Source organism: Pygocentrus nattereri, chromosome 29 (assembly GCF_015220715.1).
Source record: "Pygocentrus nattereri isolate fPygNat1 chromosome 29, fPygNat1.pri, whole genome shotgun sequence".
Lineage (NCBI taxonomy): Eukaryota > Metazoa > Chordata > Actinopteri > Characiformes > Serrasalmidae > Pygocentrus > Pygocentrus nattereri.
In genome coordinates, this window is record NC_051239.1 from 12,471,649 (window position 1) to 12,491,506 (window position 19,858).

The 19,858-nt window shown below is 40.5% G+C and overlaps 1 protein-coding gene across 2 annotated transcripts in view; it reads left to right on the forward strand.

The window, feature by feature from the left end:
• Positions 1 to 3,061: 3,061 nt before the first annotated feature.
• Positions 3,062 to 19,858, forward strand: part of opn7d (opsin 7, group member d) — a 60,105-nt gene continuing 43,308 nt past the window's right edge. Inside the window, exons 1-2 of one of the 2 annotated variants that reach the window (XM_017696287.2) lie at positions 3,062 to 3,218; positions 3,410 to 3,538. The gene's annotated coding sequence lies outside the window, so the exon portion shown is untranslated. Of the gene's footprint in view, positions 3,539 to 19,858 lie in introns of both variants that reach the window. The other variant, XM_017696286.2, reaches the window with a different exon arrangement.

Below are 19,858 nucleotides of genomic sequence, written 5' to 3' on the forward strand. Positions count from 1 at the left end.
TCAAAACAAGAAGGCCAGTACAGTCATGGAACTGCAGTACGACTTCACAACACATGATGGAGACAAAGTCTTGATGAGAAAGCCGCTTGGACAAAATAGCAGTTCCAAAACAGGCTTTTCAGTTGACTGTAGGAGTTGAAGGGGCATTATTATACATATACAATAATATAATACACTATTAACTATATCTCTTATCTTATGTAGGATTTTGCGAGGCAGCATTGTGTCCCTCAGCCTCATTGGTTGAGAAAATTCAGTTTTCTAGGCTGGCACTGGCATAGAAGAAGACGCAGAAGAGGCCCTTATTTCTGCCACAAGGGCTTTTATTTACACAAGCAGAAGAAGTCACACACAAACACAGCCAGGGAGCAGGCAGGACATCTGCCTCATGGAAGATACATCTCCCCCAACACAAAATAACGCAATCAACACGTAACACATTTTAACTAAACAAAACAACAGCAACAGTTGTCTCTTTTACGGAGGGGGTTGGAGCTCGTGGTGCAACTTTGCATACCACACTCCTGAAGCCCCTTCTGAAATGTGCAGTACATAGCCCAAAGGTCAGCCATCCTAGCAACCCACACAGTCTGAACCAAGTCCTTGGAGCGTGCGGAGTGCCAGCCAGCAGAAGTCCCACGGAGCAAGCACCCTCAGTCCTCACTTGGGGCCGCAACCTTACCACCGCAGCTCCTCTGGACATGCCATCCTACATTGACCTTGGCAGGCGACCTTACCGCAGCTCCTTGGGCGTCCTCTCCATTGCAAGAGAACTCTGCATCCTCCTAAGTGTAGCAAGACTCCTTGCAGCTCACCACATCATTCTCCACCTTCCACTGGTTGGTATAGTGTAGTGGGTAACATCTCTGCCTTCTGTGCTGTAGACTGGGGTTTAGTCCCCACCAGGGTAAGCACCCCACACTACACCAATCCTTAGGCAAGACTCCTAATACTGCCTTCGCTTATCAAATTTTAAGTCGCTCAGGCAGGTCACTTTACGCCATACGTTTCCTCCGCATGGTAGATACACTCTCCCCAAAGCTCAACACAAAACAACACAATCAATACATTTGAAATAAATAAACAACAACACAACAACAACATTAACAGCAACGATAATCTTTTTGGGGGTTGGGGTGGGGGGAAGCACACAGCGTAGCCTCTAAAGCCCCTTTACAAAGTGCATGATTGTGCCATGTGACCATGCAGACATGTCACTATTCCTTTTGTTTTTTTTCTTTTTAATTATTCTGCAGAATTGATCAGCTCTGTGTTCTAATTCCAGAAAAGAAAGGCACTCCTAGACATCCCCTCCACACCTACCCTTGATGGAGTCCCTGTCACCTCCAGAAAGGTGCCAAAATGTGCCATTTTAATTTAAAGAAGCTGCCTATAATCTCAGAAAATGTTGTGTGCTCGTTTTCTTATTGTCTATGCATGCTGATTACAAATGGTTTCAATAAAGCCAATCCTCTGAAACTAAAGTAAAACCTAATGCTAACTAATGATTTCTGAAGTATAGATTGACTGGTCTTAACTATTAACTATGCATGTCTGCAAGTGTTAAAAGGGGTTGATCTTTTATGTTACTTTTTTTTTAAACTCAATTTTCTCCAAAAGTAGCTGATAGCCAGTTCTACCTGCAAACTACACCTCACTCAATCCAACAATACCATCAAGCTGGGGTGTGAAGGCTAGCATTTATTTCCTCTAAGATACATCACACACCATAGCATCTTTTCAAACTGCTGTTAATGCAATGTCACTGGATAGCTTCAGACACATGGAGGAGAGGAATGGCCATCCTATTTGCCCAGAGATCAAACTTGGCAATAGTTCCAACATAGGGCTTAATTGATTGTCTTTATCTATTTTTAAAAGGTAACACGCTCCACACTTCCTTCAGTAAGCAAGCACTCGTATTACAATATACAAATTAAGCCTCCAATACAATCTAGTATTTTATTGTATTTTTATTGGGTTTGAGCATTCTGACCAACCTCAGATGTTTTGAGGCGTTCACCTGATCCAATAAACCCAACATTACAAAAATTACTAAAGCCATCTGTGACCAGGGGTCCAAGATAGCACAATTGGCCTCACTCTTCCACCCGCATCACTCAGCTTGATGCTAGCCAGCACAGGAGTCTGTTTCTGTTAACGTTTCTGTTAGCAGTTAACAGAACCGGCAGTTAGCATTCTCCTCCAAGCGTGTTAAGCTGTCCAATTGCATTGCATTAGCTGCAGATCAGAAAGATGCAGTGAAAGCATGTGCTAGCCTTCACCCTCCTTGTACTGAGACCTACCTAATGGGTGCAATGGAATTTTATCAGTCCCTTCCCTTGCTAGAGTGATGATTTCCTCTGTATAGGTATAGTTTTTCTGGGTACATTTTAGATTGCTTTCACAATAATAGTCGCAAAAACCTAAATAATCACAATATACCATTCAGCTCTATGTGACGTTGGTAAAGTTCAGCAAGGTGAAGACAAAGTGAAGAAGAAAAGAAAATGGAATGGTGGGCCTGGTCAGCTGTTTTGATGAGGGAAGGACTGCCAATTGTTTTCACCCAAGGCAACAAAGCCAAGTTACTGACATGACATATGTCAGTCCGAGTTGCAGTGCCAAGATAGGTGCCATGAGCAACTGACAAGAACACTTACGACACCTGTTATAACAAGCAGCGACATCCTTGTGGTGGACAGCCCGGCATGATTGAATGAAGGTGACATACTTTTGGCTTTCGGATTTGTACAATAATGTATTTTGAAAAGAGTGTACTCGCCAAGGTCTCAGTGAACGTAAACTGAAACAGTGAAAAACAGCGAACAGTGAAAAACTAACAATGGTTCAGAGAGAGAGAGAAAGAGAGAGAGACAGAAGAGAGACAGAGAGTGAGAGAGTGAGTGAGAGAGTGAGTGAGAGAGAGAGAGAGAGAGAGAGAGAGAGAGAGAGAGAGAGTCTGTATCAACCAAGAAGAAAGGACCAATTAGAGTGAAAGAGGTAGGCTACACACATGGGGAGGGTGCGGAGAGACGAGAGCAGAAAATGAGCGGGACCTTGCTGTCAGAAGGACAAAATGACTCAGTGTGATTCTCTCTTTCTCTCGCTCTCTGTCTCTCTCCTTGGGCTGTCATTAATCCAGACCCACTGACGCTTCTACACACAATGAGGATTTGAAAAACTTTGTCAGGTTATGTGAAGCTACTTCTGTTGTTGTAAGTATGCCTGTATGCCTGCACCTGTCTCCTCAATTGCCTGGCAGAGCTGCAAGGGTATTATCTGTGTGAGTCTGGCCACACGCAATTCTCCCCCTGCAAGTGTGTGTGCGTGTGTGTTGCCAAACGCTCAGCTTCTGCGTGCTCCACCAGTCTCCTCGCTCCAGCACTCCAGCTGCTTTTCTCCACAGACGGACACATTCTCACTCCCTGCTCTTCCTCTCATCTCCCCTGTTGGAGTGCGGCTGCCGCTTCTTTATCCTGGACACCCCCCTGGCCTCCATGAGTGCAACTGAGGACACCCAGTCTGTCCCTGGAAGGTAAGTGCAGCCTCCAGCACCAAGCTTTCCATAGTTTATACAAACCTGCATCTCTACCACTGTAACGTATCATATTCTAGCACAAGTTTTGGAGAGGACTAGTTATATATTACATTCTATCTAAGGTTTTGGAGCAACCAGAGTTTTCGAGCACAGGTTCTGGTTCAGAGGACCGTTTATATCATAGTCTGGTACACGTTTTTGGAGTAGAGGACCAGTTCTAATGTATTCTGTTAAAGGTTGGGGAGCAACTACAAGTTTCTAGTACAAATTTTGGAGTAACCAGATGTTTCTAATAGACATTTTGGAGCAGAGGACCAGGTACACTGTACAGTAGCACAGGTTTTGGAGTAGAGGACAAGTTGTCATATTCTTGCACAGGTTTTAGAGTAACCAGAGGGTTCTAGCACAGGTTTTGGAGGACAATATTTTAGCACAGTTTTTTAAGCAGAAGACCAGTGATACCATGGTTTAGCAGAGGTTTTAGAGTAACCATATATTTCTAGCATAGATTTTGGTGCATAGAACCAGTTACACCATATTTTGGTACGTTTTAGAGTAGAGAACAAGTTATATTGTATTCTGTCAAAGGTTGTGGAGCAACAAGACATTAAAAGTCTATCACAGGTTCTGGAGTAACCAGAGATTTCTAGTACACATTTTGAAAGAGAGGACTAGTTACACTGCATAGTAGCACAGGTTTTGGAACAGAGGACAAGTTAACATATTCTAGCACAGGTTTTAGAGAACCATTTACACACATCATCACAGGTTTTTGAGCAGAGGACCAGTTATACCGTAGTCTAGCAAATGTTTTGGAATAACCAGAGGTATCTAGCACAGGTTTTGAAGCACTGGCCAAGTTATAATGTACTGTTGTACAGATTATAGAATTAAATACAGGTTATAGATTAATTAGAGTCTTGGAGTAGAAGATAGTTACCAAATTTTAACAGGTCATGGAGAACAATTTACACTATATATCAGCACAGGTGTTTGAGCAGAAGACCAGTTATACCAGGCTAGCACAGGTCTTAGAGTAACGAACAGTTTCTGGCGCAGGTTTTGGACATCGATTTACTCTATACGTTAGCACAAGTATTTGAACATAAGACCAGTTATACCACAGATAGACTAGTTTTTGGAGAAACCAGAGGTATCTAGCACAGGTTTTACAGTAAACAGAGGTTTCTAATACACATTTTGTGAAAGAGGACCAATTACATTGTACAGTAGCGCAGATTTTGGAGTAGGGTACAAGTTACCATATTCTAGTACAGGTTTTGGAGCAACTAGAAGTTTCTAGCACAGGTTCTAGAGGACCATTTGCACTGCATGCTAGCATATGTTCTTGAGCAGAAGACCAGTTATACCATAGTTTATCACAGTTTTTGGAGTAACCAGAAGTTTCTAATACAAATTTTGGAACAGAGGACCAGTTACACTATATGGTAGCACAAGTTTCGGAGTAGAGGACAAGTTTTATTCTACATATTCTAGCACAGATTTTGGAGTAATTAGAGGTTTCTAGAACAGGTTTTGGAGGACCATTTATACCATATGTTAGCACAGATTTTTGAGCAGAAGACCGGTTATATAGTTATATAGTTCAGCACAGTATTTGAAGTAACCAGAGGTTTTTCCAGACCAGGTTTTGGAGAAAGGACAATGATAACACATTCTAACACATGTTTTGGAGTAATTAGAGTTCTCTAGCACATGTTTTGGAGCAGAGAACAAGTTATAATGTATTATAACACAGATTATAGAATTATATACATGTTGTAGAGTAAATAGGGTTTTTGAAGTTTTATTTTTTAAGCAAAGTACTGCTTATGCTCTAGTCTAGTACAGGAGGTCTGGAGTGGAATACTAGATATATTTTTTATTATTTTGAAAATGAAGATTTCTAAAGAGTTCTTGGCTTGGAAGTATGGTACTAGGAAAAAAGTTAATTATATACAAGTATAGGACAATCGCCACCAAAGCCTCTTCTTGGAAATCTGCTTTGCTGCTGTTTAGTTATAATATATCTAACATGCTGCCCCCTGCTCCAAAACTTAAACTAATGCATCTGATTCAGCCAGTCAAGCACTTTTAAAGAAGTTATTTGAAGAAATTCTCTGGCGCAGGTGTGGCACTACCCTCCACCGTATGGTAGATCTCCAGGACCAGGGTTATTGACCACTGCTATAGAACCTTTACAGTATTGAGTAGAAAAAGGTTCTTGGCACCTTTTATTTTAAGTGTAATATAGGTTGTGGAATAGAGAACTCTATTTTTGCACAGATCTTGCAGCAGTGGACTTGACTATAGAAACAGACACAGAGGTCCAGACACAGACAAAAGTCACTTGACCTTCTAGAGTTCTTGCTGATGCTTGCATCTGTCATTGTTCTTTGCTATCTGCCATCCTTAGCCTAAACGAGATGCAGAGCACACGTGCCCCGTCCTCTTAGTTCGCTTTTCCTTGAGTGGTGCTTGAGCTGAAAGTAAGAAGATGGTGGTGGGAGTGGGAGTGGATATACTGACCTACTTTAGAGCTTTCGCACCACCACGTTTTGTAAACTCAATTTTTGATGAAAAACTCTTTCTGCAGCTAAACTCGAAGAAACACCCCAGCCAAAAAGCTCGACCTGAGCAGAAACCTCTTGTCCAACCTGAATTCTCTTGACAACTGTGACAACTGTTGGGCTTCGGTCTTGCTCTCCTTTTGGTGCAATGACTTGCACATGCCACATCCCCTCGGCTGGATGGGCATGCTGGCATGCAGCCTAGACACAGTATAAATGATGCTTGATAAAGCCTTTGCACCCTCTCGTTCTCGAATGACCACATTTGTGAAAGCTTTTGTTTATAGCTGTTTGTTTTATAGAGTTTAATGTCACAGAGCATGAGGATGTCTAAGTGCTTTAGCAATGGCAAACTGTGAATCGACAGAGAAAAGGGCTCTTAACATTTGGTTTTAACATCAAGAGGTATCCCCATCATAGCGCGGCACAGTTCTCCTAGTAAAAGTATAATTGATAATTACTTGGTTGTTAGAGCTCTAATTGGCCACCTTGTCAGAAAATAAAGCCCCTTGCTAATAATGACGGCATGCTGAGTTTTTTTTGTCCCAGCTAAATCTGTTGCAGTCCTGAGGGACCGGAAAAAAAGGAGAAATAACGTCATGCCCAGCCAAACAGTTGAGATTCACTGAACAGACAGTAGCAGTGCCCGTCTTTCTGATTCAAGTTAAAGTATCTCATTTTGCTGCCGCTGTCTGGAGAAGAGCTGGAGGACCACTGTCGTGTTTAGGCAGTATAATATCTGTGCTTGTCATTAGTCTGGTATTTGCTGATATGCACTGTGTTAACTCATCAATTATACAGCATATTTAATGTAGTGTGCCTACTACATTAAATGACTCAGTACTTATTAAATTTATGTGATTTTTTTAGAGACATTGATCAGTTATCATCATCATCATCATCATCATCATCACCAACTAATGCACTTATTATTAAATATGGCAGTAAAAGGGGAATGATTTTGCTAAATTACTAGTGAGGTAGGCCTACTATAAGTTAGCGGCTAACAGTGATATATGCACGGTGGATAATCATGACAAATTTATTTCACTCACAAACACTTCTTACCTTGATTTCAGTTTCTGTGGTGTAAAACACAACAGAGGAAACAGCAGTTTTCTATAGTAGCCGGCATTTGAAGAATTACGCATTGTATTTTTTCACAGGTCTTTAGTCTTTGATGGTTTTTAGTTTGTGGAGTTTGACTTTGGTACATTTCTTGTAGCTTCAAAACAATAATCCACAACTTCAGGATTTCTCTTATTTGTCGTGGCAACCGAACCGTATTTTCTCCATTTATTTTTGGATCCTGGTTCAGCGCAGTTCACCACCATTCTGAACAATTCACCAGCAAAGTGGGAGCAATCGCAGCTCCTCTGATGAATAACATAACTCACTTAAGCTCTGAGTTTTGCTAACACTATGTGACCCAAACAACGACCCAGCCCAGCCCAGCCCACCCAAACAACACAAAATGCATGAAGGGCAGGGAGGTACATGTAGGGCGTTGGAAGGAAAAAATAGTACCCAAAACCATATTGTTTTCGAGATGAGCACTGTTTACGCATGACATATAAAACCTTATAAGACACATGTAAGTTCACTGGTCATTCTGAATCACAGATAAAATGGTGATATTTGTAGTGTAAACAAACGGACGTCTGGTTCTTACTATAATGTGAACAATTTTGTCTCTGTTCTCAGAAAGCTGCATTTCACACCAAACTACTCTGAATGATTTGGTTTACATCTAAAGTCCTTTTGCAAAATCAGCAGAGTTCCCCTTTAAGCGTTATGACCTCAACAATTAGTGAATGCATGGAAATGCAGTTTACTACAATTGTGTCGATGCAGCAATATTTAGATATCAAATGAGAGCCCCGATGCAGATGTCCCAGCTGGGCAAAGCACTGTTGGCACTACCTTAGTGTCAGATTTTGCTGACTTGTTGACTGTGTTTGCCAACTTTCGTGGGCATGTTTACAGTTGGTGTAGAAATTGAACACTCAGTTTGTTCCTTAGTAAACAGCAACCAACATAGCCTATACCTGCAGATACAGCCTATGTAGAACCATCTGTTGTTACTAACATTAAGACAGTTACTAAAATGTGAAAGCAAGAGTTTGGCTAAGAATAATATTTACACAATTTTCCCATCAATTCAGATGTAGTTGATTAGCCAAGACATGTTTTGTATCTGAAAATTTCTTCTTTATTTTTTCCCGGAGATGTGAGGCTAATGTAGCTAATAATGTCAATTGATAAGCCACCAGCCAGTACTTTATCTCAAACCTTGTAAAGTCAGAAAGCAAACTCCAAAAGTTTTGCTCAAGTTGTTTCTGATATTGCATGACATACTGTTATCCATAAAAATGGACAGAAGTATATCAGTAGTAGCAGCCATCTCAAAGCCTGAATGTCATCCACGTTTTTATGCATTTTTTATGGATAATAATATGTAATGGATATTTAAGATTACTCTACAATGTGAACCAGTTTGAGGCAAGTATGTAATGGTTTAGCCTCATACATTATATAGCCAAAAATATGGATACATTTATATGAGCTTGTCGGTCATCCCGTTCCAAAACATGGGCATAAATAGACTGGCCCCACCTTTGCAGCTATAACAGCCTCCACTGTTTTGAGAAAGCCTTCCACGATATTTTGAAGTGTCTCTGTGGGAATTTGAGTCTATTCAGTCAAAAGAGAATTTGTGTGGTCAGGCACGGATGTTGGATGAGAAGGCTTTGCTTGCAAGTTGACATTCTCGTTCATCCCAAAGGTGTTCAGTAGAGTTAAGGTCAGGACTCTGTGCAGGCCACTGGAGCTCCTCCACACCAGACTCATCAAACCATGCCTTTATGGAGCTCACTTTGAGCACAGGACACAATCATGCTGGAACAGGAAAGGGTCTTCCTCAAACTGTTGCCACAAAATTAGAAGCATATAACTGTCTAGAATGTGTTTATATACTGTAGCATTAACATCACCCATCACTGAAATTAAGGGGCCAAGCCCCAACCCTGAAAAACAGCCTCAGCCCAATATCCCATTATCCCTCCTCCACCAAATATTACTGTTGATACTATGCATTCCGGTACATAGCTTTGTACTGGCATCTGCCAAACTTGTAAATTCGTAAATCAAAGTGATAAATAGTGAAGTGTTTTGTCCCCCCAGAGAACACATTTCTACTTCTCCAGAGTCTAGTGGTGGCAAGCTTTACACCACTACAACTGACGCTTGGAATTGCATATAGTGATCTTAGGCTTTTGCACAGATGCTCGGGCAGGGAACCCTGAAGCTGCATTAAGCTTCCAATGCACAGTTCTTGTGCAGGTGTTGCTACTAGAGCACTTCTATTTCACAATACAAGCATTGACAGATGACCAGAGAAGATCTAGTGGGGCAGAAAATCTACTGCCAATGGAGATCCCTGAAATCATGAACTTAAACTTGAGGAGGGCTGTCCACATACTTTTGGCCATACACTGCAGTTCCAGGGCAAATCTAAAGACGTGAAACACATAAAATGTGTCATAGCAAGGTAAGAGCCTTACCTTACCTTTAATGCCTTACCATGCTTTCTGAAGGGAAAAGATGTCCCCTTATGTCTTCATTGCTGTGAAGCAGCCAAACTGTTTTAGTGGGCACTGCAAGGTGTGCACTGTCAATAGTCTGGTACCAAAGGAAGCATTAGCTCTCCTGATTTGAAAAAAAAAAATCACTTCCTCTACTTCTTAATTTGAGCTCCTCTATGGACACAGCATGAGGCAGCAGCAAATTGGTGCAGACCAAATGACCCTGCTAATATTAGCGGCAGTGCCGTGCTGAATAGTGTTGGTGTAGTTCATTTTCATGCCATTTTGAGACTTGTTCTAACACATCTCAGAATTGGATGCTGATGCCTTTGGCTCCCATGGCAGGTTATTTATTCTGGAGGCAGTAACCTGGGAAAGTCCTCCTGTCACTAGTCAACAGTACTGTTAAGCGCCATCAGTCTAAATATTCATCCCACTTACAGATATAATGACAAACCAGAAAAAATGTGTGAAAGTTAATACAGCAATACATAAACAACAGTACAGTGAAATATATTTATTGGGACAGATGTTGGTCAACAGTAGCACACCTGCATCTCCTAATCACAAGGAATCACCTTTCCTAGTTCGGGCCCTGTAGTTTTGCAGTCCTTATTTACATGGAAACATTACGCAATAAGTGTCCCATTTCTTTTTTAGGGGAACCTGTATGTGTTCGTAGTATATCCTTTGGCAATGCCTGAATTAATATGGACTCCACAATGGCCTCTTAACCCAAAATTCCTTTTGCTAGGATCAATTGTGAGGCCTTTCTCAAACAGTGTTGTGGTAGTTACTCAAATAAAATAATCTATTACAACAGAGGAAGTGCTGCACAGCGGCATGGTTTCTGGTTTTTGCTGCTAATGATTCAGTCTTTAAAACCTAGCACCTTCTAGAGCTCTTACCCCATAGGTCAGCAGTTTATTGACGTCACCAAAGTCCTGACTTAGGGGAGGAATGCAGGGCCCAGGATGTCATCTGGGACAGGCCCTAACTGAACGTAGCCTGATGGCAGCTCTGCCTCTACAGCCTATATTGGTTTCTGGAGGTCCCACATCCCTTGTACATTCCCTCCATTAGCACCACTTTGACTAGGAAGGGCTTGTTAGCTGGGGGTACTCCAGAATCAGTGCTGAGAACTAATGTAATAAGACATTGATAATGGTTATTAATGTTGTATTGCAGGACCATTTAGTTGGTAGGTGGTGACTTGGGGTGAGGGGCCCACATTCTGGAAAAACACATTTTCCTCACTTTTTAAAAATGGAATGAAAAATAAGCATCAAAAATAGCCTGTTTTAAAATCACTGTTTCTGTGATTTCATTAAAAAAATGCATTTACATATATCCGCCTTTGAAGTCTACAGCAGTTTAGCTCTTCCTTCTCATGCTGAAGTTATAAGAAGTGTTTCTAAAAAATTAAATAAAAGTGACATCTAAAATGACTTCACTTTGAGGGCAGCATGTGAACAAATGATCCAAGATTATGGGTAAATATATTAAAAATAATAATAATGTATTTGAATAAATGTTTATACTGAGTTACACAGTGATGGTGTGACTTACCCACACCAAGTTCAGCTTTGGCAGGTAGCCTGCTTTCAGCGGTCTGCATGCAGAGCAATATTAATCTAATAAACATAAGCATAATTTGAATTCAACTGTAGCTTTGTTTCTCTCAATATTCTACATCTCCACTACAAAAGGGACTTTGACAGCATTAGGGACGGCTACAGTGACCAGAGAAAAGTAATTATCCTCATATCAGCGGGAATCAAGGCTCCAACAGAAAACTGAGTGATGCAAAGTAAATTTCTGTAACTCTTCCTTTGGCTAGCCCAGGGTAGATGCTTATCCTACATCTAATTTACATTCAACTAAATATCTATTCAGTTCATCCTAACTTTCCAAAACACTAACCCTAGCCTTAACTCCCCAAATCTAAACCTCACCTTTCACTGGCTAGCTTGTTAGAAATTTGAATGTCTGTATATCATCTATTGGGGGCTATCCAAATAAAGTATGACCTAAATTTCAGTCAGCTTTGATTAGTCTCTGAAATTCACCAATAAAGTGCTTATAAGCCACCAGAAAAAATTGAGATAGCAAAGCAGATGTAATCACTTTGCTCTGCTGTTTAAGATTAAGATACTCATTGAAGATTACGAGCAGATGAAATCATCAAAAATGGGGAAATCAATTAAATGCGATGTGCTTAAGAATGCACTCTGGATCTATTCAAAGGATTCATTGTCAAGTGAAAATTAAATGCAAAATTAAGTCAACTAAGTTTTGTGCTGGACCATTGTCTGCCTGCTGTAGAAGACCAATATGCCAGGCTAGAGCAAAACAGGGGAAAAAACAAAGGTGAATCATATATGCACATGTGGAAAACAGCACATCAATCATGTTTTCACTACTTCACTACAATGACACCACCGAGCTTTGTGTTAGCTTGGCAGTTTCTAGTGGGCAGTGACCCAATGACCTTCTGTATGTGGTGCCTGTGTTTCTGGTCATATTGTATATACACCCTGCATAGTTATTCCAGTTCTCTAAAGTGACTTTCAAGAATAACTACCCCCAGCTATTTTCAGCTAACTCCACCCCAGGCTCAACTTTAAAAAATGCTCAAAAATGGAAGGAGCACACTGGACACTCTACGGGTTCGGAGGTGGGCCTGCACTATTACCCTGCACTATTAGCTACCAGAAAATATGGAGAGTGACAGAATCAAACGGCACTTTTGCAACTGAGAGTTGTTATGCTTGACGATTTTTCTCTACTACTATCCCAATCTTCAACAAGGGTATTTGTTTCTGATCATGCAGTGCGTCTTGAACCTTAATGGTATGCACCACTGACTCAAGCCGCTGAAGAATTAAGAATTAATACCTTCAGTGTTTTGTGCTTATGATCATTTTAATAGACATCAGCGTCACTAATTAATGACGTTCTATTAAAAGACTGGTTTACCAAGAGAGACGCTGGAGGACTTTCACCTGAAATTAGTTCATGAAGCCAGTCTGGTTATAAAAATGATAACAGGACATCAGAGCCAGAATTAATCTTTTAGTACTTGTACTTTTGATACTTAAGTACATTTGAAGGCAAATACTTTTGTACTTTTACTCAAGTTGAGGTCTAAAGTAAGGACTTCTACTTTTACTGGAGTAATATTTTATCATGGGTATCGCTACTTTAACTCAAGTACATGATTTGTGTACTTCGTCCACCCCTGCATTTCAAGCAAGGCTGGTTTATTTTATTATTACAGAGCAGTGCTAGATGGTGTAGTTACTCTTTAAAAAGAATCGGATCGCAGACGTCATGTTGGTTTTAAAGAAGTGTAATTAGTTTTCCTGTCTAGGCCCTGAATATAACACAGGAGAGCTCATGAGAGTGGGAAACCGAGCTAATTAATTTGTTGCTCTGCTTAAGGGTTTAACAGCACTCTCTTTCTTTTTTCCATTGCACATGCAAAGACCCTTCCCATATGCCTTGTGTGTGAGGGCAGACAGACAGTGAGTTCTCATGAGAGTCTGTCATCTTACCCACCCAGAGCAGTTGCTCTCTTGAAGTCATTTACTGGAGTTATCATACACTCACACAGCTCTAAGGCTCCCTATGGACCCCCTATATCACTGTAAACAAGCAATAAAAAGTGATATTAATGTCCAAACTTGGCTTTTAAAACCAAAGTGCTCTGACTTTAATGCTTTATGCTAAGAAAATGAAATCACTGCTGACTAGAATTGTTTTCAAATGAAATCTCCTTCTTTAACCATCAACCAAAATGGTCTCTGCCCTATGGCAGTTCTGTATATGCAGCCTCCACCCCCCCTACATCTTCCATCATCAGAAAGAGCGATGGGAGTAGATGATAGCAATTTCTTGCTGCAAAATGAATCAGGGGGTGCTTATCCGTTACCCCCCTCCTCAGCACAACAAAGACTGTTTCTTACAGTCAGCATTCCGTGGCCCTGCAGGTCTACCCTTTATCAAATTCATTTGCAGAAAGCTGCTGGTACGATGTTTCAAGCATCACTACACTCTTAAAAATGAAGGTGCCAAAAACCATCTTTCAATAGATGGTGCTTTAAATAGCTATTTTCGTAAATCATGTATGAGCGTGAAGAACCTTTTAAAGAACTTATAACAAGCCAAGAACCTTTTAAGAACCATTTTTTCTGAGTGTGATGTAATTGAGAAAAAAAACAATGGAACAGATCAATGGCGATAATGCATAATTTCCCCTCTGCCGCTCTCACAGCCTCCTCTCTTTAGGAATGCTTTGCACTAGATTCTGGGACATGGCAGGGATGCAAGGATTCATTCCATTCAGCCACATGGGCATTAGTCAATTCAGGCACTGTTGGGTAAGGCCTCATAATCTGCATCCCAGTTCATCCCAAAGGAGTTTGATGAGGTCAGCACTGTGCAGGCCAGTCAAGTTTTTCCACACCAAACTTGCTAAAGATTTTTTTGTCATGCTGGACCTGAAAAGAGTCTTCCTCAAACCGTTGCTACAAAGTTGTAAGCGCACAGTTGAGCACTCATGGGTGCAGCCCCAGAACATTATTCCTTCTCTGGCAAACACTCTTCTGCCCAGACCCAGACTTGTCCATCAGACTGCCAGATTGTGAAGCATGTTTTCACTGCTCCAGAACACAGAGTTAGCGTAGTTCACACCAGTCCAACCAACATTTAGCATTGTGCATGATGTCTGTATGCAGCTGTTTGGTTCTGATGTGACTGATGAACAGTTCTTGTGTTGATTTTTCCAAAGACACTTTGGAACTCAGTAAGGAGTTCTGCCAAAGACAATCAACTTTTCACACTGCTCAGCAATTGGTGGCCTTTTTGTGAACTTGTGTAGCCTTCCCTCTCATGGCTGTTATTGCTCCACAAAACAGCAGAACTTACAGTTGACCAGGACAACTCTAGCAGACTAACTGACTCAGTGGAGAGGTGACATCTGCCAATGTTTGTCTATCGAAATTGTATGGTTGTATGCTTGATTGTATGAGTATCTTCCCCATACTTTTAGCCTTGTAGTGTATGTCTTATGAGAGGCATTGTGCAGGTGACTGGCATGTAAATTCTCCACACTGCATGAATCAAGTCTCTAAAACCATGTACTGTATTTGGATGTGTGAAGGCACCAAACATCAGCATCCTGTAGGGTCAGTGGTTTGAGTGTCTGGCCCAATAGATCTCTCAGTGCTAGCTGTTACAGTTACTTGCTTTGATTTGAAGAATTATTTTAGCATACTTCATTGTATCATTTCATAGCCAACTGCTGGGCTAACTGCTATCAAGAGAACAATGTGTTTTATCTGCTCCCAGAATCCTGTAGTAGTTTGTGAGTGCTTGCAGAGAGTGTTCTGGTTAAATTCAAACCAGTAAAGAATTACAGCATTCAATCATAAAGATCAACGGTCAAAGTTTATTTTTATTGCATTGACTGTGGTGTAGGTTGACCCAATAGAAGTAGACTCAACAGACCTATGAATTACCATTCATAGCATTCTTAATCTATTTCTATTCTTATGCAACACAAGATGTAGAACATATTAATGTGTGGGATAGACAGTGAAAATCTTTTGGCTAATATTGAACCCCGGGTGATGCCCCTGTTGCATAGTCCATGTCTTAAACCCTTAAAAGGCCAGGACATATTGGCAGGTTCAGGCTACCATTCCTCACCTCCATAATGTAAGAATAACTGAGCCAAGCTGCATTGTTTTTCACTTAGTTATAGAATAATATGCCTTAGGAAGCATTAAGGCTGTAAATTTAAGGGGTTAAACTACATTTCTTTAGGGCAGAGCACCAAAATCTCTCACCTAATATTCTACAAACTCGCCAAACCCCTGCTTAGACACACCACAGAACAAATAATGATATTAAACAATCATAGTATAACATGGATTACTTAAACATTCTAAATAATATTTTACACTGTAAGCATTTTAAATTCACTTGAAGAATCTTTGCTTTTAAAAATGAGATCATCTTAATGTCAGGCATGATCACCCACCATTCATCCATGTGCTTTCTGTCCCTGCCACATTCTCTTCCTGTCCCAACTGAAGGATCTTGGATTTGAGGGGAGCTCTGGGAAATTAGCATGCAGGCACATTGTTTATTATCGCACCACTATGCTCCCACACAGTTTATAGGGAAATAGTGAAGAGATTAAAGTAAGATTAGCTAAGCTATAAAGGATTAAGAAGATAGGAGGCCAGGAAATGATCTGTCTATCCGATTCAGGATATGAAGCGTGTGTCTATTTGCAAGAAGGTCTTAATTTAATACAAATGACCTTAAAACTCAGACAATGATGACCTTTAAGGGGATTATAATGAAAGACAGATGGCCAAAGACAAGAAATCAAGTATAATAAAACAGATGTAGAAATGCAGGGTGAGGGCTAGAGGAGGAGTCCGGGAAGATGGGATAGAGGGAGAAAACAGAGAGAGAAATGAAGTGAGACAGGGACATGACCAGAAAGCCAGTGTTTGTTTGTATTTTTTTATGTAGATTTCATTTCTTGGGCCTTCATGGTCTCTGATGAATAACTAGAAGTGAATAACTTGGAATGTCTGTGCGTGTGTTTATCTGCAGACTCAAGTGTGATGTGGCGAATATAAATATGACTGGACTGTTAACTCTGAACAAGCCAACCCAGCAAACAACTGGAAACCGGTCAAGAAGATTCTAATTTGACCGTGACTTTGTGTTTGACACAAGGTTACATAACGTGATCTTTTTTATAACCAAATGTGAAATATCCAGATGGAACTATTTGAACGCAATTACATAAACCTCACAACTATGTACACCCTGAACTCTGCTTAGTGGCTACATAACTTTTCTTTTAGGATGGACCACAGAATAAATGCGTTAGAAATGGTGGATGTAACATCACAGGCCTTACTGCATTTTTCAAAAGTAAAAAAATCAGAGGCATGTCAACATAAGAGAAAAAATCCCAGTCAAATTACATTGCATTTTGGTTATTTGCTTTTCCCAATACCCCCCTATTTAATCATATCCAATTCTACCCACTAGCTAGGTCTCCCTCTAGTCACACAATACTGCTAATGCTAAGAGGATGAAGACTAGCACATGCTTCCTCCAAGTCATGTGAAGCCAGCCACTGTATCTTTTTGAACTGCTGCTAATGCAACACCATTGGGCAGCTTAACATGCCTGGAGGAGAACGTTAACTGTCAGTTCTGTTATGTCAGCCAACAGACGTGTGCACTGGCTAGCACTGCGCTGGGTGATGGGAGGAAAATGAGGCCATCCTACCCACCCGGAAAGTGGGGCCAAGGGTGGTCTCTCAGCTTTACAGCTTTTAGGATGGCTGTGGCATCACCAACGATTGAATAGAATCATTGCTTTGTTGATTTTCTAAGTGAAGATATGTTAAGACATCCTCTACAGAGAACACATTTTACTGCACACCCGTTGTTTATTTGCTGAATATAACATATTGTGGGAAAATAAATAAATACATATAATGTTAAACACAGCAAACAAACACAAAATTAGCAAAAAAACATATTTAAGAGGATGTGTTCATGTATTTTCACATAGAAAATCCACAAAACCTGTAAGGTGGCCATGGGTGTTAAAACTTTTTCACATGACTGTAGTAGTCATTGCATAACATGAGTTTAATTACATTTTGAGTATAATACCTTACTTCTCACTTTAAAAGTTACCAGCACATTTTTGAGCTCCTGCTGGTGTGGGTTCATTTTTGTTCTCTTTAAATGATCCACTCAAAAGCGAATTGTGTGCTAGTACAAAATTGCTGTTTGCCCCTGTGGAGAAACTTCAGACTGCTAAACATGTATGAGTGAGTGAGTGAATAGGTTCCAAAGTCACATCCATGACTTGACTTATTTTTAAAATTGACGTATTTGAGAATGTGCTCTGTAATTCAGCTGTAGGGTAACTGTGGAAAGTCAATATATATTTTCCTAATTTTACAACTCTGAACCATACACACACTTAAGCTGTATGGAAAATGCTTAGGACTTTCCTCTGACAGTATGTGGCACTCTGGGAAGCCTGCAGAAGAGACAGACAAGAATTTGTTCTACTGCATATCAAGAGCTTAAACATGTAATAATCTCTTGTTTTAACAGTAAAAAATAATACAAGATTACATGCAAATAATATTTAATATCAATTAGCAAGCTGTTTAAAATGTTTAGGTTTTTATCAGTCCTCTTTCTCAGCATGCTATTGCTTTTGAGGCATATTCACAGTGACAGTTATTACTGATATCTCATTACATCAACCTAATGCCCAGGTCTAGTTCAAACAAATATGTGTGTTTTCCAATGGACCACAGAATAAGTTAGGTGCTATAAATGGTGAATCTTTACTGGATGTACAAAGTGGGAAGGTCAGATGCACGACAGGACAAGAGAAGATAAATTCATAAAAAATGAAAAATACAGTGGGAGTGGTAGTCTGTGTAATCTGTATGACAGTTCAGTCACATTTTGTGATCATCAGAATCAGACATTTTGTCAGATTTTATGTATAAAGCTGAGAAATACATTCCAAGTTTCCTCCATCCAGGCAAATGAATCATATTATCATTATGTCTTTGCAGCATCATAACAGTTACATGATACCAAATGATCACATAAATGTTTTACTCAAAGCGTTGAGCTCATTTCAGTAAGGCTGAGAGGGAACAGCTGTTTTAAGGGACAGATGTAAAGATGGCAGTAATAGTTTCAGCTCTGCAAGGGCGTGAATCAGCACGACCCTCAGGGAACTGGAAAGAGGTGCTATTGGTAATATGCTGCATGCTACTGCTAACTAGCCTAGCCAGAAGAGTTATTACTTTTCCGGTCCTTTTTGATGAAGCTCCTGTGCTAAGACTGGCTGGTTGTTTCCTGCATGATGAACTACAATGAACTAGTATTTTGCCTGCTTTCCTGACTGGAATTGGCTAGTATTTTCCTACAAAATTTGATAGGACTGGCTTCAGGCTGCTGCTTTCTGCGTTAGGATTAGCTTGTCTAGTCACAATGGCTGTGGCTTAGACTGAAAGCAGCTGTCTCGATGCCTTGCTGCCCAATCTGTCTCATAAGTCTGTGCCTTAGACAGTAGCTCTGTGATAAAGTCACCGACAACCAAATTACCTTTATGAAGCACTTTGAAGGCAGAGATACATCAAAACATCAGCAACAGCTTGTTGCTAGCTGTTAGTGCTTAGCTGTGTTGGCATTAGTCATTGGCATGTTTACCCAGATATGTCTTTTATGGAGGCTAGCATACTGAACTTTTCTTAACCTAAATACAGCATTACTGAATATACTTACACACTGCCTATAAAAAACAGCCAAACCAAGGAACCTTAGCAGGCATCATTTAGCACAAACATTTGATTCGGACTGTTTGCTTTCCTGCCTCAGAAAACTGTGTGAGTAGGCAGCATTAGTTACATGTCATGCCACTAGGCTGAACACTGAAGTCTGCAGTGCGGTGGTCTGCCAGGACTAGAGTCTGTCACATGTGTAATAGTCTGTTGAGGAGCTGCTAGCAGGGAAAACCACTTGCCAGTCCCAGCACAGGACACAAGATTTGTCCTCCCTGCTAGAAAAAGCAGCGTATATGCATTTGTTAACTCCTGCTGGTGTGGGGTCATGGCTATTTAATGATGCATCCAGGGTGTGAAATGCAATAATTAACCTCTTGGGCCCCCTGAATTTCTCAAACCCAACACTGCAGACTGCAAATTAATTTTAAATTGAAATATCATCACTGAGTTACTTGTCACTCATTACCGATATTCATTTACATTACCCTACACCCAGGATTAGTGCAAACACATATTAAAAAGCTTGGCTACCTCTTAGCAAATATTTCCAATACACATTCAGTCATTCAACCATGGTGTTACTTGGAGTGATTTACAACATGGAATTTAACAAGATGAGTCTTCATATGAAATGCAATGAAAATAATTCTTCCATGCATTGCATATTTTCAAAGGTGTGAATGTTTCAGCTACAGTCTCCCCTCAAGTTAACATGCGATAAGCCCACCTGTTTCAGTCATTGTTTTGATACAGTGCTATGGCTTAGTGAAGTTTCCTCAAGGCCTTATTAATGTCATGCCTG